At 41.3% G+C, this 26,372-nt stretch overlaps 1 protein-coding gene across 4 annotated transcripts in view; it reads left to right on the top strand.

The window, feature by feature from the left end:
- The first annotated feature begins 387 nt into the window (after positions 1–387).
- RASGEF1A (RasGEF domain family member 1A) overlaps positions 388–26,372 on the top strand; it is a 272,315-nt gene continuing 246,330 nt past the window's right edge. The window contains exon 1 of one of the 4 annotated variants that reach the window (XM_038410945.2): positions 388–541. The gene's annotated coding sequence lies outside the window, so the exon portion shown is untranslated. The remainder of the gene's footprint in view (positions 542–26,372) is intronic. The other 3 variants (XM_038410947.2, XM_038410943.2, XM_038410948.2) reach the window with 3 other exon arrangements.

The raw sequence follows: 26,372 nt of genomic DNA, 5'->3' as shown, positions 1-26,372 counted from the left end.
ACACATACACGAGTCAGATTGGCTGCTACTTGACATACTCTTTGTATAGCGTCTAAACCATTCCACTGACACACACAGAAACTGGAATCACTGAAACATTCAGAAGTTGCTCTGTGCATAGATTTTTTTTTTAAAAAAGGGCAAAACTGGGGAGGTTTTTAAATCAGAGGCTGCATCACATATTAAAAAGTAACTTTTAAACAGCACCTCATATGTCTGTGCACCAAGCAGAGTGGGGGAGAGAACATCTACATGGTATATTCCTGTCTGTATTTTTCTCTCTTTTACTTTCTCTCTCACCCTCCTGTTTCACTCTCTCTCTCTCTCTCTCTTGTCAAACTCCCCCTGCAGTAGGCAGCAGAATGGGACACGCTTGTTCCAAAGCCAGCCGGCAGCTGTCACAAGCAGAGGCAGCAAGCAGCCTGTGCAAAGAGTGAACCTACTCTGTCATTTAGGATGACTCACTGGGATCTGGCATTAATTTCTCTTTTTCTGGTAGTGGACGGAGAACAACCAAAAAGCTACACTGGATCTGATCAAGGTAAGAGATTAACACGTCTTTTATGATATTATACTGCTGAGTTTGAAGAGGTGCCAAGCTCTGTACAGAGGCTGGCACTGGAGCTAATTCAGTGGGTGTTTTAACACCTGGCAGTACATGCCAACAGTGTGCCTTCCTGGTGTTAACCCTGAGTATGCCGTTCTAAGCTGCATTCACTGAATAGAAAGCCCGTGGAAATATAGCATTCAAAGTGCATTTTCCTCCTTAATGCAACTTTTATAACACCACTACCTGGCCCCAGCGCATACCAGAAGCATCTCAATGTTTCTAAATGATCAGGCATGCTTTTGTACTCGACTTCTGGGAATCCAGTGTGTCAGGATTCTGTCATGGACTCCTTGCAGATTCATCCACACAGCATTTGTTTCATCACTTTAATGAGCTGAAATTCCATAGTTCAAACATTGCCCTGGCACGTTTTCCCCACCAAGCCTCCTGAATGCAAATAGATTATATTCATTTTTAAGTCATTTTTAAAACTCTAGTACTTACTAAAACCACCAGAACAAGTCTGCTGAGCACTGTACTCTGTGTGTGTATGCGTGCATGCAAATTTTGTCAATACATTTCTTTGCTGTTGATCAAAAAATGCAGCATGGAGGAGAGTTTTACTTATTTGTTTTTGACTAGGACTACCCCCCCACCCCAGATTCTTAAATTCCTGGAGAAATTCCCTTCTTCAATTTTCTGAGGAGGCATGTAATTTTAAGCAGAGTGATCTAAACAGGCGTCTACTGCTGCTCACTTTTTAATTTTTGCTCTCTAATTTAAGCTTTCATCTAGCCTGTGTAGCCTCATCCCCAGCAAGCCAAATGCCCCATTTACCAACTGGGTTACTTCTAAAAAGTGGCACCATTAAATTAATCCTGCATTATGCTTCTTTCATGTCATAAACAGAACAGCAGACTAGCTGGTATCACAACACAGAATCCCATAATCTTACACTCTGATCCTTTATGGGTTAACTGTATTGAAGACACTTCTTTTGCACTAATTTCTCTTACCTCTTCTGTGGAATATCTTCTTTCAATTGTGACTGGATGTACTTTTATTTATCACCCATTAAAAGGTGTTATATACAGCATTGCCTCATATACTCTGTTTAATCACACCTGCTAAGATTTGACTTTTACCTGAGGGTTTTTTTAAAGCATTTAAAACAAGAGAACTTCCCTACAATTGTTAATATGAAAGAGTCTCTGTACAGACATGACCACAGGTCCTACATTGCTTGCTTCTAAGATGCTGACAAAACAGCAGTTAATGCTGATTACCATACAGCATTTGGGTAGCCAGTAAGACCTATGGATTCTTGACATATTGTATATATTTTTGGAAATCAACTCTAGTTTTCTCCACTAGGGAAAAGATGTTAATAGACCCTTCTGTACCTACTGCCATGCCATACAAACATTTACACTAGTACAAAGCAATCTCAAAATTAATTGTGATTTAAATGTCCTTTTGTACCGATCTTCAAAAACAGGCAAAATAAAAAATATGTTTGATATTTCAGCAGGGATTATACCATATCTTCTATTGGAATCAGATTTTCTTGTAAAATGTTCAGTGTATATCAAAACTATACTTTAAGGTAATTCTTTATCACTTGGGGGACTTACAGGCAGTTAAATTCATAAATGCCAGGGATTTTCACAGCCATTTCACCTTTCTTAATTCAATGGGGCCAGAGAAGAAAACAATCCAAGATACAGTTTGGTTGATAGATCACCATGTTACTGCTTTTAAAGACTTAACACTCATGCTGTTTAATTATAAATTAGTATTTATTTATTACACACAAACTCAGACACTTGCTATGGTGGCATATGCCATGGTCTCCAGGGACTGAAGAGCTATATTTGACCATGTCGGGCCAATGTCTAGAATAAAAATTATCTTATACATAATTTTTTTCCCCCAAGAGACATCAGTATATGATCAGTTTTAATCAGCATGGCTCCTTTTGGCTGGGAATTTAGTCTATTTAAAGGTAGACAATCCAGTGACATAACACTTTTTTGTAACTTGGCAACAAGAGGGGAAAAAAATCAAGTTACATCAATCATGCATGCAAACCTTTGCATTGTGCTGTCCCATCCCCAGTGAATTAAATTCTTCATAGAGCTGATGTTCCAGACTTGTGAACCAGTAGGTTTAATATAATTAACTAATCCACCCAGTTGTTCTAATTACAGGAGTCAGACTGCAGGAAGCCAATGCAGACTCAGCACATGTGCAAGGAGCTGCCCCTAGAACAGAACAGAGTGCTTTTTTTTTTGAAGCTTCATTCTTGCAACATGCATTATTCACAAAAAAAATGCGCCATTGGTGTGACCCAAATTCTGAGACTTGTAAGCTAATGGGAGGTTGTCTGCTTTTGTTCTCAGAGTTCACATCTGGCATTGTTCCATTTTTAGAGAAGAGTGAGTGTTCACTTTAAATGCCATTTAGCTCTACTCAGTTTATTGGTCATTTGGGTATATTATTTGCTGGTGGGAGCTGGAAGGATAGTAAGTTACTGTAGAACAAGGTTAAAATAAGTTGTGTTGCTCTGTAAAGAAATGCTATCACCATGGCATCCTGTGCCTCTATGGTATTTCTGGAGTGCCCATCACCTTTGTATACAATTATTAGGGATGGCCCAAAACTGTCATGTTTGGATTTCAATGGAAATTTCCCTTAATTGAGAGTTTGTTCAGACCTGGAGTTCTGGTTCAGCCGGTTGCAAAAGACAGACATAGAAAAGTAGGATTCTCGATCCAAAGTTTGGAGTGTTTGGAGCCAGAGTTTTGCTGTGGAACCATTTCTGATAGGAGCTTGGGGAGCCAGCCATTAATTCATGTTCGATGTTACTTTTGGCTGTGCCATCTCTGGAAGGAAGGTTTCCAGAGTTATACGGTTATTACAGACAGTTTCAGACTCTCAGCATTTCTGAACGGCTGCATCCTGTTTGGAAGTTGTGCTATCCAAGGGACAGTAAACATATGGGAAGATAGCATAAAAATGGCATCCCATATAGGTGATAGGTAGCAAAATACTTTAACTGCCCCAGAGTAACTAAACTAAAGCAGAATGAAATGTTCATAATAAAACTTAAAACCAGATTAAATCTCACCTAGTTTGTGATTTAGTTACCAATGTGAAACCCAGGCTAGTTTTCCAGAAGTTTTGCCGTAGTTCATAACCTGTGTGGAGATAGATTCCTACCATAAACCTATTTCAGAAATTGTGGACATTTCATAAAGTTGCAACTCAAACCCTAATAAAATCAGCTACTTTGCTCAAATTTACACTTAGAGTTTTGGGTTTATGTGAATCCAAAACATCAATTCAAATATAAGGGGCTGCAAGTAAACAAAACCCCTACATTTTGCACATCTGTGTTCCAGTGCTCTGGAGAGATCAGACCAAGGTGACATTTATAAGGAAGATCTCTGCTTCATTGTAGTTACTCTCCTGTACATGGGCTTGCCTAGAATGAGGGACAAATTCCATTCCTCCATTCTGCATCACATATTGTATTCCTCCTTTCACATTTTATTTAATCAAATTACGAACAAATCACAGATTCAAGTGACTACTTATGGAAATGAAACTCAAGCAGCATTAGGAAGCGCTATGCATTGAACTTGGTCAACATCATTGCCATCTTATTGTATGGTACTTCATACAAGAACTAAATGATACCAATAAGTAGAATTCAGTGCACGTGTGCCATAGTAAGGCATTTGTAACCTGAAGACAAGTGGTATATAGACATTACTTTTAGAAGAAAAAGGAAAAAGGACATCACATCTTGCCTATTTCACCTTCCTGTGTGATTCTTCCAGGGCAGGACTTAGTTTCGGAATGTTCTTAAACAATATCTAGTCCCCACCAAAGATAATATCTAACCTCAGTCTAGGCCATTTCATTGGAATGAAAGTCATGTATCATCATCATTATACAAAATGTCCACACAATACTTACGATTAAATGTTAAACATAGCTTGCTTTGATGAGAGCAATCTCTCTTTTCAGATGGGTACAGTTTGACTAAAGCAACCTTTAGGTTCCAATGCACTTGAAATTAGGGATGAGCGATCCAATTTGGATTAAGAGCTGACTTGCACCTTCACCCCAATCTGAACAGCTGCTCAGCACTTTCAAAATCATGCTCAAAAGATATACACAATCTCTCTTAAGAAAACCCGCTCTCGCAAGATCTCCAGCCCACTTCTACGGAGTCAAGCACATTTGGGTAAGATTCAAGTAAACATTCACAATTTCAGGACTTATCTTAACCTCTGAACATTTAATTCATTCTTCACTACTTCATCCCATTTCTTCTGATAGCGTTTTAATTCTGCATTATGCAGCAGTATATAAAATGATGTTACGTATAATGGGGATTAGCGCTGTCAAGCAATTAAACATTAATCGTGATTAATCGCGTGATTAAAAAAATTAATCTCAATTAATCACGTTGTTAAACAATAATAGAATACCATTTATTTAAATATTTTTGGATGTTTTCTACATTTTCAAATATATTGATTTCAATTACAACACAGAATACAAAGTGCATAGTGCTCACTTTATATTTATTTTTATTACAAATATTTGCACTGTAAAAAACAAAAGAAATCATATTTTTCAATTCACCTCATACAAGTACTGTAGTACCATCTCTTTATCATGAAAGTTGAACTTACAAATGTAGAATTATGTACAAAAATAACTGCATTGAAAAACAAAACAATGTAAAACTTTAGAAGTCCACTCAGTCCTACTTCAGCCAATCGCTCAGACAACCAAATTTGGTTAAATTTACAGGAGATAATGCTGTCCGCTTCTTGTTTACAATGTCACCTGAAAGTGAGAACAGGCATTCACATGGCACTGTTGTAGCTGGCGTTGCAAGATATTTACGTGCCAGATGAGCAAAAGATTCATATATGCCTTCATCTTCAACTGCCATTCCATAGGACATGCATCCATGCTGATGATGGGTTCTGCTCGATAAAAATCAAAAGCAGAGTGGACCGACACATGTTCATTTTCATTATCTGAGTCAGATGCCACCAGCAGAAGGTTGATTTTCTTTTTTGGTAGTTCAGGTTCTATAGTTTCTGCATCTGAGTGTTGTTCTTTTCAGACTTCTGAAAGCATGCTCCACACCTCGTCCCTCTCAGATTTTGGAAGGCACTTCAGATTCTAAAACCTTGGATCAAGTGCTGTAGCTATTTTTAGAAATCTCACATTGCATTTTGTCAAATCTACTGTGAAAGTGTTCTTAAATTGAACCTGGGTCATCATCCGAAACTGCTATAACATAAATATATGTCAGAATGCGGGTAAAACAGAGCCAAAGACATAAAATTCTCCCCCAAGGAGTTCAATCACAAATGTAATTAAAGCATTCTTTTTTAATGAGCATCATCAGCATGGAAGCATTTCCTCTGGAATGGTGGCCAAAGCATGAAGAGGTATACAAATGTTTAGCATATCTGGCACGTAAATACCTTGCAGTGACGACTACAAAAGTGCCATGTGAATGCCTGTTCTCACTTGCAGGTGACACTGTAGATAAGAAGCATGAAGCAGCATCTCCTGTAAATGTAAACAAACTTTGTTTGTCTTAGCGATTGGATGAATAAGAAGTAGGACTCAGTGGACTTTTAGGCTCTAAAGTTTTACATTGTTTTGTTTTTAAGAGCAGTTATATAACAAAAAACTGCATTTATTAGTTACACTTTCAGGATAAAGAGATTTCACTATAGTACTTGTATGAGGTTAATTGAAAAATACTATTTCTTTTGTTTATCATTTTTACAGTGCTAATATTTGTAATAAAAAATAATATAAAGTGAGCACTGTACACTTTGTATTCTGTGTTGTAATAGAAATCAATATATTTGAAAATGTAGAAGAACACTCAAAATATTTAATAAATTTTATTTATTATATTGTTTAACAAGATGATTAATCGCGATGCATTTTTAAAATTTATTTGAGCATAAGCTTTCGTGAGATACAGCTCACTTCATCTGATGAAGTGAGATGAAGCTCACGAAAGCTTATGCTCAAATAAATTTGTTAGTCTCTAAGGTGCCACAAGTACTCCTTTTCTTTTTGCGAATACAGACTAACACGGCTGCTACTCTAAAACCTGTCATTTTTTAATTGTGATTAGTTTTTTTTAGTTAATCAGGTGAGTTAACTGCAATTAATTGACAGCCCTAATGGGGATACTTACAAGGGGATTCACTCCTTTCTAGCTGCCATTTGTATTTAACTCTTTGTTACTATGAGGATCCTTGATGTATAAAAATATGGCATATGTATGATCATTCCTGATCCCCTACCATGCATGGCTGTCAGCCAGACAGATTTTAAACTAAATGCTGTATTTTAAATAAGAATACTACAGTATATCCCTCCTTATTTTTTCAACTCTGATATAAGCTTGATAATTCTGCTTGACAGACTCTTAAGCAAATTATATATACATAACAAACATTGAGAGAGATGGTTAAGGTTGCAAAGACCAGAACTCAAAAGTTAGGAAATGCCAGAATTAAAGTTACTTGTATTTAAGCTCTTCTTCAAATAATTAAAGCAAAAAGCTTGTGTGCCTCTCAGTCCCAAGACTTTCTTGTCTTGCCATTTGAGCTATTTAAAAAATGCCAATAATTTTCCTGGGAATTTTTTTTCAAAAATGGTTTGTTTAGTTGAAATTTCCCAAGGAAACATAAAAAACCCTCTGAAACTTTCAGTTTTTAAAGAACAAACTTGGTAAAAACAAAAAAAAAGTTATTAGGGCTTGTTTAACTGAAAAGAAAAACTTTTTTTTTACTGCAAACTTTTCAGTTTTTCATTGAAAAAAATCTAAGAATGTTTTAAAATTAAACATTTTTTCTGCAAAATTTGTTTATGATAAATAGCGAGCTTTTGATTTAATTTTTGGCAGAGTAATTTCAAACAAAACATAAAAATTGACCAGCTCTAATTAACAGCTTATCATTTAAATACACTCTGCTTTTAGCTAGAGCTGTACAAATCTGAAGTAATTCCATTCGTGTCATTTTCAGAGTGGAAACACACTAAAGAAAATGTGAAAAGCCATCCAAAACAACATGCTTGCTCATTTGAATCCATTTTATCCATTGGGACCCCACGGATGCCTTCTTAGGAGAAGGGAGATTATACTAGCCCTCCCAATTCAGATAACACTTCTCCTGTCAATGAATATGACTCCCAACTTATATAGGTTAACTCTTAGCCATGTTCCTTCTCATCCAGATTCCTATCTTGGGCAAACACTGGAAGGGTAATGAGACTGCAGAATTTGGGTTAAAGGGAAAAAAATTCATTAGCACACTGATGATATTAAACCCCTGAAGTTGCATCACTTAAATGAACAGGAGGAGGCAACAAGAACCCTTACGTGTGGGATGGCAGGAAGGATAAGTAATAGCTCACAGTACTATTCCATGATTTGTGGGAGACTAAGGAGCAAACTAACCAAATTCTGTCCATCCTTGCCTCCACATCTCGCCTCCACAATCTCCTATGGGCCAGGCTCCCTGGCCAGACTGCGTCTCCCATGATGCACCACAACAAAGGACATCCATGATGCATCTGTTTCCCCTCCAAAAGGGGAAACAAACCGTGCTGTAATCCAGCCATGGAGCCTTCAGAGAAATATGGAAGCATGAGGCACTTGAACAATGATGTCCATGAAACTTCCAAATCAAGGTCCCCCCACAAAGAAACTCTAATTGAAAGTTGGTCTAAAACAATCAGCAAGGACACGCTAATTCTTGTCAGTAGCAAAAATCCCCAACTGCTGGAGACAGGACACTAGGTGGGGAAGGGTCTGAGTTACTACAGAGAATTCTTTCCTGGGTCTTGCCCACATATTCAGGGTCTAACTGATTGCCATATTTGGGGTCAAGAAGGAATTTTCCCTGTGGTCTGCTTGGCAGAGGCCTGGGGGCACAGGTCACTTGCAGGTTTAAACTGGTGTAGATGGTGGAGTTTCTAAAGAAATCTTTAAACCATGATTTGAGGACTTCAGTAACTCAGCCAGAGGTTACAGGTCTATTTCAGGTGTGGGTGAGGTTCTGTGGCCTGCAATATGCAGGAGGTCGGACTAGATGATTACAATGGGGTCTTCTAACCTAAAGTCTAGGAGTCAACCAGCAATATCAGCTGTCTCTCTGTTCCCTAACGAGGCCTCAAACCAGACAAACAAGGATCGTGATCACTGCTACACACAGTACACCCCATGTAGTTTCCAATCTCCAGACTTTATGCATTGCTATTTTTGCTGTATTAATACTCCAGGGTAGCAGTTGCTGCCTTCTAGAACCTCAACTGGGTACAGGGCTGAGGGTTTTTAATTCTTTAAAAAAAAAAAAGTCCCCAAATCCTTTTAATTATCTTTATGCTGGATACATGTGTCATTTAATACAAATTGCCTGGTTTAGTTCTTTGTTTACAAGCTAATTATTTAATATTGTTGACACTGAAAGGCACTTGCCATTCATTGTCACAAATAACTAAATGAACCAAATCTGCTTATCTGATTACGCTGTTCCTCATTATTTTCTTCTGCCTTCAATTTTAGTATGCTCAGCATATTTGGAAATCCTATTTTCAGCACTGTCATTCAAATAGGATTTGACCCCTTGACCCTGCAGCCTAGAGGCAAGGGTGCCATCAGCTGTGCCATAATGACATCATGTGAGAATGTGCTATGTATCCAAGGATACATGTATTAAAAAAGTAGTGCAAGTACTTGATAGCAAAGATGGTATGCTACCTTATGCCTCAATCTATGTGAGACTGTCAGATTCAACAGACAGAATTTTGTTAAAAATAGGAATTTCAAACAACATTCATAGTTTCTGGTTTTATTATGTTGTTAGGCCCCTCCCTTTGACCATCAACCCCGTATTTTAGTCAACAATGCCCCATATTGACCCTCAGCCAAGTGAACGGTGGTCAAATTTCTAACCTATCCCATTTTGTCCTTCTTTTTTAGTGCAGGGGGAAATTATTGAGTTCACCGGAACATAATTTGCCCTCCTTCTTACCAAGTTTGTCATAGAATCTTCAACTGAGAAACTTGGCGTACATGAACAATTCAAGAACCAAAAACAAAACAAAAGCACCCTCTTTCCCCCCACCCCCCTTTTCACCATCAACTGAAAAGTACTTTCATTCAATAGCATTTTATTTGTTTGTTATGCCAGAATTATAGTTTTAATTTACAAAAAGACAAAAACTAAGAAAGCTGACATGGGTCCCCTTCATTCAGTTACAAATACTGTAGTAGAGACAATTTATAGAGAGAAACTAAGAGCAAGTAGAGGAAGAAGAAACATATTAGATCACAGAATCCAGGCCATATAGCAGATCCCTGACAGATGATGTATCTGATTTTAAAACTGATCTTAGACTTAACATCTGCTTTTAGCTATGTTCTACATATACAAGTAGTACATAGCATTTTGTCCCTGCTTTCTCTCCTCCTTCACCGTACAGGGCTTTAACTACAGAGTTATCTTTTGGGTAACAAATTCTTTGAAGCATGCATCATCAGAGAAATTTTTAAGTCACACACAGGACAATTTTATCATCCAGAAAAAGACTCCAACCAGAGGAGAAACCGCCCAGAACCAACTTCTTACTAATAGGGCGGAAATTATTGAGAATGTGAAAGTAGTATGGAAGCTTGGTATCTATAGCAACAAGCTACTTGAAATCTCTAAGGGATGGGCTCACATATAATGCAGAATTACAAGAAAGTATTAAAGGACACCACCAACTTGAACTCTAGTCAATCTAGAGTTTCATCTAATACATCTGTTTGAGTCCTCTGGCCAATTTCTGTGGTTTTACAATAATATTGTTATTATTTTAAAATGTTTCTCTCTCTCTGATTGCTTCTGAAAAACCCATACCAAAACCAGATGAAGCTGACTGCCCATACAGGAGAAACAATGAAATCACCCATTCACAAAATACCCCTCAACAGCAATACTACATTCAATTCAGAAAAATTGGATGGAATTTAGAGAAGGGCAGCAAATGTTCTTCTAACTTAGGAGGCAGCATAAAAGGGATAAATATTCATGGCTTGCTTAAGTGATGACTAAGGGATGGAAGTAAACATCAAGAATTTAGAGGAATTATTTGAAAGGTCACAATGAAGCAGGGGTTGTCAATAGGTGGACCGTGGGCCAAATCCAGACCACCAATTTTGAATGGACTGTGAAATCTTTTCATTTACGTTATTGCAGTTTGAAAAATGTTTCTCTGGAGACTGGACCTTGACTATAGCTTGACAAAAAATAACTGACTATCCCTGCAATGGACTGTAACTATAAGTCATTGTAAGAAAAAAAAAACTGTACCACTTCAGTGGTACCTTCAATCCAATCTCAATGCAATAGTTAATTTAGCATAAGAACACCCATGGGAATTAGGTAAATATTTTTCCATTGCACAGGTATGGAAACAGAGGCACTGGGATTTACCAAGTTCACACATGGAGTATGTGGCAGAGGTATCAATAGAATCCTGATATCTTCTGTCTCAGTCTTATTCTTCTTCCCATCTTCCAAGATGGAAGTGATAAAGATTCTCCTTCATATAGTTCATCATCCTTCATACCAGCCATCCACATGCTGGAATAAAATAAACTTTTTAAGGAGGTGGGAAATCAGTTCCAGCAGCATGAGTGTTAAAGGAATAAAGGAAAACAAAGTGAATTACACTGAAAAGAGAACAGTTTAAACAACTGAGATGCCTCAGATTATGAGTTCTTCAGAGCAGGGAGAATAAGAGCATTTCCTAGGCATTTGAAAAGCCATAGGCAACAGAGTTGTGTGTGGAGGTGGGGGCTGGCATCCAGGCCATGGCCCGGACTCTTTTTGGCAGGGTCAAAACACACCAGGTCACAACACCACTCACTCAAACTTAGAGCAGGGGATGTAGGGTCTCGTGGGCCGCAGGGTCAAACTGCAGGTTGTGGGAGGTACCTGAGAGAGGAAGAGGAGGATTGGGGCAGGAATCTACGCATCCTCCATCTTTAAATGGTGCTGCACCTGATAAGTGGAGCCCTGACTCTGATTGTGTTTGTGACAAGACTGGAACAGGAACAGGGTTCAGCTTTAAACAAACAACCTGTTCAGGGGCTTGAGATTTGTTTCATGGGCTCTGGTTTAGCAAAAATGATACAAACTTGGCAGAAGTTCTGCAGCTGCATTCCTTCCCTGCAGCTTCCCACCCTAGCTTCTGGTCACTCCAAACCACTTTTTCGCCTCTGCCAGCTACTCTTTATAGTGATAAACCTAAGTAAATTCAGCTGTACTAACTGACTCTCAGCTGGGATTGCCTCCTTGAGCTGAATGAAATTAACCCATAAAACTCCCACTAGAGGGCACCAAAAAACCTGTGTACCCCCATCACCAGGCTTTGGAGCACAACTGCAATGCAAAACACTAGTAATAACAGCCACAGCCAGTTGGGGAAAGAAAAAAAAAAGTAACAAAAGCCACACACAGTGTAAAGAACTAAGAAGAGTACACTATATTACAGTATTATTTAAAAAAAACCCAAAACCAAAACTGCTATGAGCATAAAACCAAGCAAACCTAAAGCTAGGGATTTGGCAAGAGAAACCAAAAGAAGGGAAGTAATTTACTTTCACAGAAAGAGTTAATTATACAGTTAGCTCCAGTTTGAAATATTTGCCTAACAACCATTTACCTTTTGTGAAACAGCTTTAATAATGATAACTGCTTACGCCCATGTTTTCTCATTGTTTTGCTTACCATCCTCTGCTGCAGCTACTATTATTATAATTGCAGTATCAGTAATAAAACAATTATCCAGTCTCAGTGCTGTTGAATGGGCTTGAAACTCAGAGTTGAAAATAATTAAATTGGGCATTCATGCTCATGATGAAGTTTCATATTAGAGGAAGGAAAAAATAAATAGAAATACTAATAAATTTTATGCCAAGAAAGGACCATTATATTATCTAGTTTGACCTCCTGTCTATCACAGACCATAGAATTTCATCCTGTTACTCCTATATTGAGTCCAATAACTTGTTCAGAGAAAGGATATTGTTGGTTTAGTTTTGTTTTACATAACCTACTTCAGGCCTATTTATGGTCTGATTGTTGGATGGGGGAAATAATTTCCCTCTGCTCCATGCACATAAAAATGGCACAACTAGTTTTGCTCACACTTTCCAATAAATTCACTCTCACCAAACCTGGAAAACTTCATCCCAAAATGTATTTGTGAAAGTTAAGAGTGACTGAAAGAAGTGGGATATAATGGAAATTAGAATCCAACCTTATAAAACCTTACCCCCACTGGTCGTATATTTAAAAAAAAAAAAAAAGGAAGCCAAGAGTCTAATATGACAATGACATAAGAATTCTTATAAATTATTTTACTGCCAGTATCATTTATATTTCTTTGAACATATTGTTCATGGAGACCATAATTGGAGGGAAAAGACCCACAACTTTAAGCTGTTGTATTAATGAAAAGTTCACCAGTGCCTCATCTCAAAATGTAAATGCACAAATCCACTTTGTCTGCCTTCTGACAAAGAGCGTTTAAAGTTTCCTGCAGCCAAACACCTACGTACTGCAAAGGAACCAAAAAATGAAAAGCTGCCTTTTGTGAAGTAGGAGAGAGAGTGAGACCAGGAGAGAGTAATATCCCTGTGCATCTCTATAGGAGGATTAACCATGCGGAAGAAAAAAACCAGACTGCATTCCTAGTTTTCTCTGTGCTCCTTACTGCAAGATCAGTCTGCAGCATGTCTTCTGCCAGTGATTAAAATGAGCACCAGTGAGGATGAGAGGGGATAAAGGAAAGTTGGGAAAGGAAAATAGAACTAAGGGTATGTCTACACTACGAAATTAGGTCAAATTTATAGAAGTCAGTTTTTTAGAAATCGTTTTTGTATAGTCGATTGTGTGTGTCCCCACACAAAATGCTCTAAGTGCATTAACTCGGCAGAGTGCTTCCACAGTGCTGAGGCTAGCGTCGACTTCTGGAGTGTTGCACTGTGGGTAGCTATCCCACAGTTCCTGCAGTCTCTGCCGCCCATTGGAATTCTGGGTTCAGATCCCAACGCCTAATGGGGCAAAAACATTGTTGCGGGTGGTTCTGGGTACCTGTCGTCAGGCCCTCCTTCCCTCCCTCCCTCCTCCATGAAAGCAACGGCAGACAATCGTTTCGCACCTTTTTTCCTGAGTTACCTGTGCAGACACCATGCCATGGCAAGCATGGAGCCCGCTCAGCTCACTGTCACGTACGTCTCCTGGGCGCTAGCAGATATGGTACTGCATTGCTACACAGCAGCAACCCATTGCTTTGTGGCAGCAGAAGTGCAATAACCTGATAACCATCGTCGTCATCTCCAACGTGCTCCTGGCTGCCTTGTAAGGTCTGTAAGGAGCACCTGGGCATACTTGGGCGCAGGGACTAAACTAGGAGTGACTCGACTAGGTCATTCTCTTTAGTCCTGCCGACAGTCGTATTGTACCGTCTTCTGCCAAGCAGGCAGGAGATGAGGATGGCTAGCAGTCCTACTGCATCTCTGCTGCTAGCCAAAGGTGTAAAAGATAGATGGAGTGGATCAAAACAAGAAATACACCAGATTTGTTTTGTATTCATTTGCTCCCCCCTCCCTTCCTCCATGAAATCAATGGCCGACAATTGTTTCGGTGAGGTCTGTCAGGGGCCCCTTGAAAAGTTTAATGGAGATTCAGTCCTGCCTGAAATACCTGGGGGAGGGATAGCTCAGTGGGTTGAACACTGGGTTGAGCATTGGCCTGCTAAACCCAGGGTTTTGAGTTCAATCCTTGAGGGCGCCATTCTGTGACAGTTGTTTTTGCTTCTCCTTGATGTAGAAGGAGAAGCAAAAACAACTGTCACCCCCTTTGTTGATTTTAATTCCCTGTAAGCCAAGTCGTCAATCACCCCTCCCTCCGTCAGAGCAATGGAAGACAATCGTTCCACGCCTTTTTTCTGTGCAGACACCGTACCACAGCAAGCATGGAGACTGCTCAGATTACTTTGGCAATTAGGAGCACATTAAACACCACACGCATTATCCAGCAGTATATGCAGCACCAGAACCTGGCAAAGCGAAACCGGGCGAGTAGGTGACGTCAGTGCGGTGATGAGAGTGATGAGGACATGGACACAGACTTCTCTCAAAGCATGGGCCCTGCCAATGTGGGCATCATGGTGCTAATGGGGCAGGTTCATGCGGTGGAATGCCGATTCTGGGCCCGGGAAACAAGCACAGACTGGTGGGACTGCAAAGTGTTGCAGGTCTGGGACGATTCCCAGTGGCTGTGAAACTTTCGCATGCGTAAGGGCACTTTCATGGAACTTTGTGACTTGCTTTTTCCTGCCCTGAGGTGCAAGAATACCAAGATGAGAGCAGCCCTCACAGTTGAGAAGCGAGTGGCAATAGCCCTGTGGAAGCTTGCAATGCCAGACAGCTACCAGTCAGTCAGGAATCGATTTGGAGTGGGCAAATCTACTGTGGGGGCTGCTGTGATGCAAGTAGCCAATGCAATCAAAGATCTGCTGATATCAAGGGTAGTGACCCTGGGAAATATACAGGTCATAGTGGATGGCTTTACTGCAATGGGTTTCCCTAACCGTGGTGGGGCTATAGACGGAACCCATATCCCTATCTTGGCACTGGAGCACCAAGCCTGCGAGTACATAAACTTCAAGGGGAACTTTTCAATAGTGCTGAAAACACTGGTGGATCACAAGGGATGTTTCACCAACATCAACGTGGGATGAAAGATGCTCGCATCTTCAGGAACTCTGGTCTGTCTGAAGAGCTGCAGGAAGGGACTTTCTTCCCAGACCAGAAAATAACCATTGGGGATGTTGAAATGCCTATAGTTATCCTTGAGGACCCAGCCTACCCCTTAATGCCGTGGCTCACAAAGCCATACACAGGCAGCCTGTTCAACTACAGGCTGAGCAAGTGCAGAATGGTGGTAGAATGTGCATTTGGACATTTAAAAGCGCGCTGACGCAGTTTAATGATTCGGTTAGACCTCAGCGAAAACAATATTCCCACTGTTATTACTGCTTGCTGTGCACTCCACAATATCTATGAGAGTAAGGGGGAGACGTTTATGGTGGGGTGGGAGGTTGAGGCAAATCGCCTGGCCACTGGTTACATGCAGCCAGACACCAGGGCAGTTAGAAGAGCACAGAGGGCGCGGTGCGCATCAGAGAAGCTTTGAAAACCAGTTTCATGACTGGCCAGGCTACGGTGTGAAAGTTCTGTTTGTTTCTCCTTGATGAACACCCCCCACACTTGGTTCACGCTACTTCCCTGTAAGATAACCACCCTCCCCTCCTCCCTTTGATCACCGCTTGCAGAGGCAATAAAGTCATTGTTGCTTCACATTCATGCATTCTTTATTAATTCATCACACAAATAGGGGGATAACTGCCAAGGTAGCCCAAGAGGGGTGGTGGAGGAGGGAAGCACCAGGAGGGGTGGTGGAGGAGGGAAGGACAAGGCCACACAGCACTTTAAAACTTATTGAATGCCAGCCTTCTGTTGCTTGGGTAATCCTCTGGGGTGGAGTGGCCGGAGGCCCCCCCACTGTGTTCTTGAGCGTCTGGGTGAGGACGCTATGGAACTTGGGGAGGAGGACAGTTGGTTACACAGGGGCTGTACCAGCAGTCTGTGCTCCTGCTGCCTTTTCTGCAGCTCAACCATATGCTGGAGCATATTAGTTTGATCCTCCAGCAGCCTCAGCATTGAATCCTGCCTCCTCTCATCACGCTGCTGCCACCTTTCAGCTTCAGCCCTCTCTTCAGCCCGCCACCTCTCCTCCCAGTCATTTTGTGTTTTCCTGCACTCTGACATTTTCTGCCTCCACACATTCATCTGTGCTCTGTCAGTGTGGGAGGGCAACATGAACTCAGACAACATTTCATCGCGAGTGCGTTTTTTTCGCCTTCTAATCTTCGCTAGCCTTTGGGAAGGAGAAGATCCTGTGATCCTTGAAACATATGTAGCTGGTGGAGAAAAAAAAGTGACAGTGGTATTTAAAAAGTAGTCAGAGTAGCAGCCGTGTTAGTCTGTATTTGCAAAGAGAAAAGGAGTACTTGTGGCACCTTAGAGACTAACAAATTTATTTGAGCATAAGCTTTTGTGAGCTACAGCTCACTTCATCGGATGCATTCGGCGGAAAAACCACCGAACGCATCCGATGAAGTGAGCTGTAGCTCACGAAAGCTTATGCTCAAATAAATTTGTTAGTCTCTAAGGTGCCACAAGTACTTCTTTACTTTTTGGGTATTTAAAAAGACATTTTATAGAACAGTGGGTACACTCTTTCACAGTAAACCTTGTTGTTAACATTACATACATAGCACATGTGCTTTTGTTACAAGGTCGCATTTTGCCTCCCCCCACCAGGTGGCTAGCCCCTCACCCCTCCCCATGGCTAACAGCGGGGAACATTTCTGTTCAGCCACAGGCAAACAGCCCAGCAGGAACGGCCACCTCTGAATGTCCCCTTAAGAAAAGCACCCTATTTTAACCAGGTGACCATGAATTATATCACTCTCCTGAGGATAACACAGAGAGATAAAGAACGGATGTTGTTTGAATGCCAGCAAACATACACTGCCATGCTTTGTTTTGCAGTGATTCCCGACTACATGCTACTGGCCTGGCGTGGTAAAGTGTCATACCATGGTGAATGGAATAAGGCTGCCCTCCCCAGATACCTTTTGCAAAGGCTTTGGGAGTACATCCAGGAGAGCTTTATGGAGATGTCCCTGGAGGATTTCCACTCCATCCCCAGACATGTTAACAGATTTTTCCAGTAGCTGTACTGGCCTCGAATGCCAGGGCAAATTAATCATTACACACGCTTGCTTTTAAACCATGTATACTATTTAAAAAGGTACACTCACCAGAGGTTCCTTCTCTGCCTGGCAGGTCCAGGAGGCAGCCTTGGGTGGTTTTGGGGGGTACTGGCTCCAGGTCCAGGGTGAGAAACAGTTCCTGGCTGTCGGGAAAACCAGTTTCTTTGCTTGCTCGCTGTGAGTTATCTTCCTTGTCCCCAAAACCCACTTCTGTGTTGCCATCATCTCCATTGAAGGAGTCAAACAACACGGTTGGGGTAGTGGTGGCTGAACCCCCTAAAATGGCATGCAGCTTATCATATTGGCATGTTTTGGACTCTGACCCGGAGCAGATGTTTGCCCCTCTGGCTTTCTGGTAGGCTTGCCTCAGCTCCTTAAGTTTCATGCGGCACTGCTTCGGGTCCTTGTTATGGCCTCTGTCCTTCATGCCCTGGGAGATTTTGACAAATGTTTTGGCATTTTGAAAACTGGAACGTAGTTCTGATAGCACGGATTCCTCTCCCCATACAGCAATCAGATCTCATATCTCCCGTTCGGTCCATGCTGGAGCTCTTTTGCGATTCTGGGACTCCATCATGGTCACCTCTGCTGATAAGCTCTGCACTCACCTGCAGCTTGCCATGCTGGCCAAACAGGAAATGAAATTCAAAAGTTCACGGGCCTTTTCCTGTCTACCTGGCCAGTGCATCTGAGTTGAGAGTGCTCTCCAGAGCGGTCACAATGGAGAACTCTGGGATAGCTCCCGGAGGCCAATACCGTCTAATTACATCCACAGTATCCCAAATTCAACCCGGCAAGGCCAATTTCAGTGTTAATCCCCTTGTCGGGGGTGGAGTAAGGAAATCAATTTTAAGAGCCCTTTAAGTCAAAAAAAGGGATTCGTCATGTGGATGGGTTCAGGGTTAAATCAATTTAACGCTGCTAAATTCAACCTCAACTCCTAGTGTAGACCAGGGCTAAGAGGGGCAGGTAGAGGAGCTGGAAAGGATCAATAAGAAAATGAGGAGAAAAAAATAAAGAGACACAAAAGAGAACAAAGAAAAGAGAAGGGGGATTAAAGGTAAGAGAAGAGATGGAAGGAAAGAAAGTGGAGCAACTTGAGTGATGAGTTGTTCTCTGGGACCTGTAAGCTGCCCTCTGCAGCATATTTTGGAACTCAGTGGAAGAAATGCCAGGGAATTGCCTCCAAGGTGCCACACCATTGAGTGAAGGCAGCTACAGGGCAGCATTAGACCCCACCATTAGCCTGTCTCTGGACTCAACAGGTACACTGAGCTCCACACAGGAAGAGGTCATGGCTTGCCAGGGGAGGTAATGAGTTAGGGAACAGGCATTGCATGCAGCAAGCTCTCCACTCAGGGTGGCATAACTTGGAATACAGTAGGAGTTCAAGTCAACACAGGTCTTGGAAACAGTAACTCCCTCTCCTCCCCATTTTTGAGACACTGCAGAAGAAGGGGCCCTCCATCATAAGTGTGATACAGAACATAGCTGTGCTGTGGAGCTTCTGATAGTGAGATGGACAGTTCTACATCCACAAGAGCTGCCCCCGGATAGACATTCCTAAGCAGTGTGGTGCAGTCAGCAGTACATTGATTCCACAATGAGGAAAAATAGCCTTTACACTAGCAAAAAACATGGGAACCTTTAGAATATGAAGGTGGGCATAGCAGGATAGGCAACCAGTCCCCAGGAGAACTTCCCTGGGGGTTGAGGGAAGGAAGTAACAACAGGCAGAGCTTTCTAGCCCCACCACAGATAAAAGATAGAGGAATGGGACACCCCAGAAGATAGATCAAGCTGGAAGGAACCAGGGACACAACAAAAGTAATCAGAGGTTAAATGAAGACAGCAAAAAGGAGGAGGAAGTGGAGGTCTGTTGTGGAGAACAAATTGTATGGGAGAGGAATTGAGGTGCTGTGGTATCATTTGATGTTAACCTCATGAGCAATGGAAGACATTGGGACTTCAATTTTATCTTACCGGTCTAGGGTGACTTATGGCCATCTTAATCCATTGTGATCTCTCTTCCTTAACACTTTGGGTGCTTCAGAACCAAGCCTCCCACAGCAATTAACTGCTCGTGCCTAATGAGCTGTCACAGCAATTGAGCAAACCTAAGCACTGCATGTTGGGGAAAAGGGACACGCAAGTGTAAATACAGTGAGACGGTGGAGATGCTCCAGCCTGTCCCTGGCAAACAAGGAATTAAAGGTAAATTAGGCCCCCTCCTGAATATTTATGAACATGCCTAAATTTAGGTGCTCAAATAGTCCCACTGATTGCAAAAAGCTAAGCACAAGTAAAATTGATTGAAGGCTACAAATTTTAATTGCAGGATCGCATATTAATTCTCAGATATCACCCTGTCTTTTTCTACACAATTAACACGTATAATGTTTTTCATTCGTGTGTAATGTTCTTCAACTATTTTCACTGTTGTACTGGTCAATTTGATGCAAGTTCTCTGCCAGCAAACTTTCACTATTAGCTGATTGTTGCACCGGATTACAATCAATAGCACCCTTTGTTAAGTATAGAGGTTTGCACAATGCTTAATTTGTGCCATGGCTGAGTCTCAGCACTTCTAAGCTTGGCAGTTCATAGGCCTGCCACCTCTGGGCTCGCCGTGTCAGTTATGAAAGTAAAACAAGTGTTTGAGTCCTGGCACCTTTTTCCATTACAAATTAAGCACTGGGTTTGCCCTTGAATCCTTGACCAAACCGTTCTCTTTCCCCATTGTTAGGAAGAGTATTGTATGTCAGCTCACTGTCTGCCGCTATCCTATCTCAATAGTGACATGAATCCACCATTTCAGCAATGGTGAACAAGTTTTTCCAAGTCCAATAAGCTACATACACAAAACAGAAGCAGAGGATCTATTAGTTCTGGACCATCTGTAAGAGATTTCCCTGGAACCACTGTCCATAATCACTAGTAAATAGATGTCCCATGATTGGTACTCCAGACTTGCATGATTGCTGCTCTCTAATAATACTTGATACATCTGTAGTACTCTCCATCCTACAGGATGCCAAAGCATTTTATAAACCACATTCCTCATCACTGAAATGTAGGCACCCTTGAGGCAGGAAGGTGACTGTCAACTGGCTGATGCACAACAGGGCAAGGAAAGAACATTTTGGCCAAGGACGCAAGGGAATACCCCACTCTTACAGAAAGTACTTGAGAATCTTTAATGTCTCTATTGAAACATGGACCCACAATTTTAAAAGCAAAAAGACACAAACATTACTCTGACCTCATATTATCTGCCATGTAAGGATGAAGGAAGCATTGATTCAACCCTGCCTAATTAGGCTTCATGGTTCTAAGGAGCACAGGCAGCCCAAATCTAAAACACAGGCCACTCTGCTTTATCGTCCAGCTCCATGACACTAAGCTTCCCCTCCCTACCTCAGGGCTTGACCTTGCTGAAGCGCCTCCACAGTGCCGAGCGTGCACAACTCAAAGTTGAATCAATGGGAGGGCCAAAGAGCTTTCAGGATTGGACGCTGCATGACAACCCATTTTCAGGGTCTCCGAGGGAGGCCCTTCTAATGGCTAAGAGTCACACCTATGTGGCCAAAAGCACCAGCAGACTGAACAGCTACTGCTCCTTGCACCCTTTCACTGGGTTCCTCATTAAGAGTCCTGAGCATCTTCAACTTGTAGACTTCACTGAATATTAGTATACTTAAATGTGCCTGCAAAAAAGTCATCTGGCTGACTCCTGAGGTTTTGGAAGATAGAAGAGAGTTAGTTTTTAAATATAAATTTGTTCACAGCCAGCCTGACAATTGTAAAAGCTTATGAAAAGGGACAGTCAAATGGGGCCTTTATCAAATGTGGGTGAATCACACCAACTCCTATACAACCAGTTGTCAGAAAGCTTTTTATTAGAAAATGTGGGGTGCAGGAAGGGTGGATTCTGATGACTAATTCTAATCCTGTCCAAGAAGTTACTACTTCACCCTCACTTATGCAGAGTATGTCACATGCAATGAGTATTGTTCTGCAGTAATGACTCTGATACTTTACTCAATCAAAGCATCTAAGCAACAGCTTGACAATTTCATTTGACTAAGTCAGAGTAAAGGAGGTGTTGTTGTTGTGCCATGATCAATGTTTCCCTGAATGGGGTGTTTAGCTTGCCATTTTGGAAATTCATTCTGTATGTGGTGTTGTATAGTTGTGGCTGATAAATAATAAGACTTTTGAAAATGAATGGAATTGAATGAGGGCAGAAAGAAACATATGTAGCGGCCAGCCTTGTGTTTGTGTAAACTGTTTGCAGGATAAAGATCTGGATTAATGAGATCCCCTAGCATCTGAGAGAATAGTGAAACATTAAGCTGAGACCTATGTTTCTCTTAGATTTGTTCGGAAACATTCTTAAGACTCCCCATAGTATCCCATTCACAGATGTCTTTAATTTACTATATTTAGATCTCTCCCATCACAATCGGAGGTATTCACACTGGTTGGGATACCAGCATTCAAATAAAAGAACTGAAACCTTATTTTTGTGTCTGAAGAGTTGCATTAACTCTAATATTTCCCCATTAGTATTTTTCACTTTTGCACCTCGTCTCCCACTGGGATCAGAGCCAGAAATAAAGAAGCATGAGAACCGTTGTTAGTGGAGTAGATACAGAATCTTACAGGAAGGGCTGGGGTGTTTTCATGTGCAAGCAAGAAGTAGCTAATTGAAAATTGCTGCAGGTAGTCTTGACATGGCAAGAACGCTCCTGGACCTTAACTCTAATTTTCAACCCGGGGACACATTTCAGTTACAACATTTTTTTAAGAGTGTGCAGAGTAGCTTACAGCAAATAGACTGAGGGAAGAAGGGGAAGAATTCAGGCCCTCAGGGGTGTTAGCTCTCCCAAATTAGGTCAATGCTGATGCAAAACTAGATGCAATGTTCTGCTGACCAAGCCGAAAAGGAGTGTCTTTTTAATCCAGAATTCTGCACTGTAACAGTATATCCTGCTTGACATTATCAAATGTGGGTCAGGTATCTTTCCATGACTGCCAACTGTTTTCAATTGCCCTCATCTGTGGCAGTTTGATTGAAAAGTGTCCAAGGCTGAGCATGAATGGGAATTTGCAAATTCACAAACAGGGGCAAAATATTTAAAGATAAGATGAATTCTGCATGATTTATAATACTAATAAAGCCTTAAAGGGTTGTTCAGACCAACAATTACAGATTTTACCCTTGGGCATTCACAGTGGTGTGGAGACATTTATTATATTCAATTGCTTAAATATTGCCTAATTTAATTGCTTTCCATGAGCTTGCAAATGGAAAGCTAAGATCCACAAGTTTCCACTTCAAGTCACTCAAAATTAACATTTAGAATGACGATATCAAAGAGCAGAACATGTGAATGGAGGAGAGGTGGTGATGACACACAGAACAGGGCTGGAGGGTCTTGGGCCTTACCAACAAATAGTTTTGAACAATACCTTCCTCAAATCAGTCTTCGCCATTTACTGTAGCATTGAAATTACACCATATCCTTCATGCTTGAAAACCAAAGACTGAGAGAAAGGGAAATATTTTCTCAGAATAAATGAACAGACCCTTATTTAAGAAGGCCCAGCTGAACAATAAATCTGGCTTGTCATGATGAAACAGAAGCATACATGACAAATACAACTCATTTCTCGCTTTTTAGTACTTTAGGACAGTTACTCAATATTTTTTTACAGGCTTTGTTTAAACAATGTCAAATACCTGTTTGATACAGGATACATCTTTTAGACTTCATCCAGTACCAGTTAGGCTGCATCTACCCTATCACATTTTTCACATTCAGATATGTACGTGCTACATCAGCTTTTTAAATAATGACAAATGTTCTTGCAACATCTCAGAATAAAGACTTTTTTTTTAATTAGTCTTATCTCAGTAGGATTAAATTAGACACCTGAAGCAAAAACCAAAACCCACCACTAACATTTTCACGAGTGTATCCAGTGTGAATTGAAACAACGGCAGCTTAGCCTACAAGGCACTTTTCTCTTTCACTACAGGACCACTACATTAACACTATAGCACAAGAGGATTTTTAATTTCTCATCAAAGTGGCTGCCACTTCTCCCTTCTGAGCTCAGAGTTCAACCACATATTCAACAAGGTTTATGTTTAGGGTTCCCTCTAAAGGGAATATTTCTGTCTTCCCAGACACCCACCTATTTGTAACCATGACAATAAGCTGCACATTAGTTGCCATCTGAAATCAGTTTTAGTGAATCTGAGTTGATTATACTCCTTTTCTCCCCAAGATACACATTTCAAGCAATATACACTAAGAACCACTTCCACTACTGCATACATAACAACCATTGTTTTTTGTTCAAATTAATGATTCTCATTCAATCTGACTAAATCTGATTTATGATTTTGTGTTAATCTCCTGTATGAATAACTTTTGAAGTAATAACTTTTGGGGCTAAGGTCTGCCTAGTAGCCCCTGGTTTGATGTGCATCAACCAAAAAAATTATGGGTGTTATGGGGAGTGTTAAGGTGGGTGGTCACCCCTGGAGCTATCCCATGTATTAAGGTTGGCATTTTTCCCTGCATGGCCCCTGGCAGCCTGGTGTGGAACTACGGTCACATGCCTTTCTTAGTTTCCCCTAGTGGGTTTTCAGTTAGTTCAATGAGGCTCTCATGTAGTGAACAGTGCTCCTAATTTATTTAGCCAAAAGCCAAGCAAATATGCAAAGAAGCCTTCAAACTCAGCCTCATAGCTGGCCATAGGGGAAGGGGAGTTAATTAGTCTCTGTGCCCCACCTGAGTCCCTCCGGAATCCTCACCACAAGTAAGGTCCTCTCAACTCAAGATCTCCCTCAGGAGGCATTACCTGGGGAAGAGTTCCCTCTTTTTGCTCAGAGTCCCCACAGAGATCAAACCACTTGAACTTTTGTTCGGTGCAGCATGTATTTCCTCTGTGGCCTGGACTGCTTGCTGCTGTCAGGTGAAGGTCCTTTTGGTGGGGCCAGGTCTCCCTAGAGGCTTGGCATGCATAGTTTTCCCTATTTCAGGACTTATTCCCTCCAGGAGTGCCTTTCCTGGTGAGCTCCTTAACTGGTTCCCCTGAAAAGTCTTTCTCCACAGGAACTTCTTCTGTTTTGTCTTCCCGACTGAGGTGTCATGACCCTTCATTAGGCTCAAGTGCTCCTTAGATAATTATCTATCCACAAGTGAATCTGAGTTAGCTCATTCTCCTAAGCAGAGATGCCCAGAGCATCTGTAACCAGATTGATTCCCTCAGACGGCCAGCTACTCTGTGACAATGGTCAGAAAAGGCGACTTGAGGATCATAAATACTAATTGCTATGCATGCACAACTGGAAGGGGGCAATTTAACAGGATACTGCATGTTGTCCAAACCTGTTGGGGCTGGGAAGGTGAAGGAAGATGCTGAACAGGTTATGAAGATGACAATATGCAATTGAATCACATGGGTATTAACGGATGGGAGGTGTCTGAGAAGAAAAAAGATTCACCTGGAACACAGACTTCATGGGTCTTGAAATAAATGCACACACACATTCCCCTTTTCTGAGACACTGAAATACAAACTGGAAGCAAGTAGCTGGATAATGTAAAGAACTTCCAGATATCTAAACTTTTTTTTTAACATAACTACTATTCACTATAACTCAGCACAGTCACTAGTTATAGGTCTTTCAGCCACTTATCTAGTTGTATTTATGTTCTGCCTCATGTTTCTTAGGATGGCAAGTTCTCTTGATTTTTCTCTAATACCTCTGCTTTTATTTAAGATAACCTGAATGGGAAGTGAAAGCTAGTGAGCTAAGGTAGCCAAGGTTGGGACACTAGAAAGCAGGAAACTGACTTTTGACCTTAAGGGAAACAGAAGGAAGGAGGTAATACTGGGGCACAGACAAAGGCTAGAAAGTTGCCACAGCCCTCCCCAAATGATGCTAAACAATACAGGGATACTAGGTATGTGTCCAGTGTCTGAGTCAAAGCCTGGCCAGTCTGGGCTGAAAAGTTACTTGCAGTAAAAGCTCTTTTCTGAATAAATGTAATCAAACATAGTTTAAGCTCATATTGACTCATGGCAGTGGGTGTGGATTTTACCTTTTCACTTGACCCTGGCAGGGGGCCATCCATAAAGCTCAGCGCCTGCATGGCAGAGCACCCTCAGGTCCTCTTGCTTCTCCCAAAGCAGCCCAAAGTGCTTGGAGTCACTTTCCTCTTAGGCTCCCATGTAAGTGTCTATAAATATGCAGGTTTCAGAGTAGCAGCCGTGTTAGTCTGTATTCGCAAAAAGAAAAGGAGAACTTGTGGCACCTTAGAGACTAACAAATTTATTAGAGCATAAGCTTTCGTGAGCTACAGCTCACTTCATCGGATGCATTTGGTGGAAAAAACAGAGGAGAGATTTATATACACACACACACACAGAGAACATGAAACAATGGGTTTATCATACACACTGTAAGGAGAGCGATCACTTAAGATAAGCCATCACCAGCAGCAGGGGGGGGGAAAAGGAGGAAAACCTTTCATGGTGACAAGCAAGGTAGGCTAATTCCAGCAGTTAACAAGAATATCAGAGGAACAGTGGGGGTTGGGGTGGGGGGGAGAAATACCATGGGGAAATAGTTTTACTTTGTGTAATGACTCATCCATTCCCAGTCTCTATTCAAGCCTAAGTTAATTGTATCCAGTTTGCAAATTAATTCCAATTCAGCAGTCTCTCGTTGGAGTCTGTTTTTGAAGCTTTTTTGTTGAAGGATAGCCACTCTTAGGTCTGTGATCGAGTGACCAGAGAGATTGAAGTGTTCTCCAACTGGTTTTTGAATGTTATAATT

The sequence above is a fragment of the Dermochelys coriacea genome, chromosome 7 (genome assembly GCF_009764565.3).
Source record: "Dermochelys coriacea isolate rDerCor1 chromosome 7, rDerCor1.pri.v4, whole genome shotgun sequence".
Classification (NCBI taxonomy): Eukaryota; Metazoa; Chordata; order Testudines; family Dermochelyidae; genus Dermochelys; species Dermochelys coriacea.
Note: the sequence above shows the minus strand (reverse complement) of the source record. Positions and strands in the feature narration are given on the sequence as shown.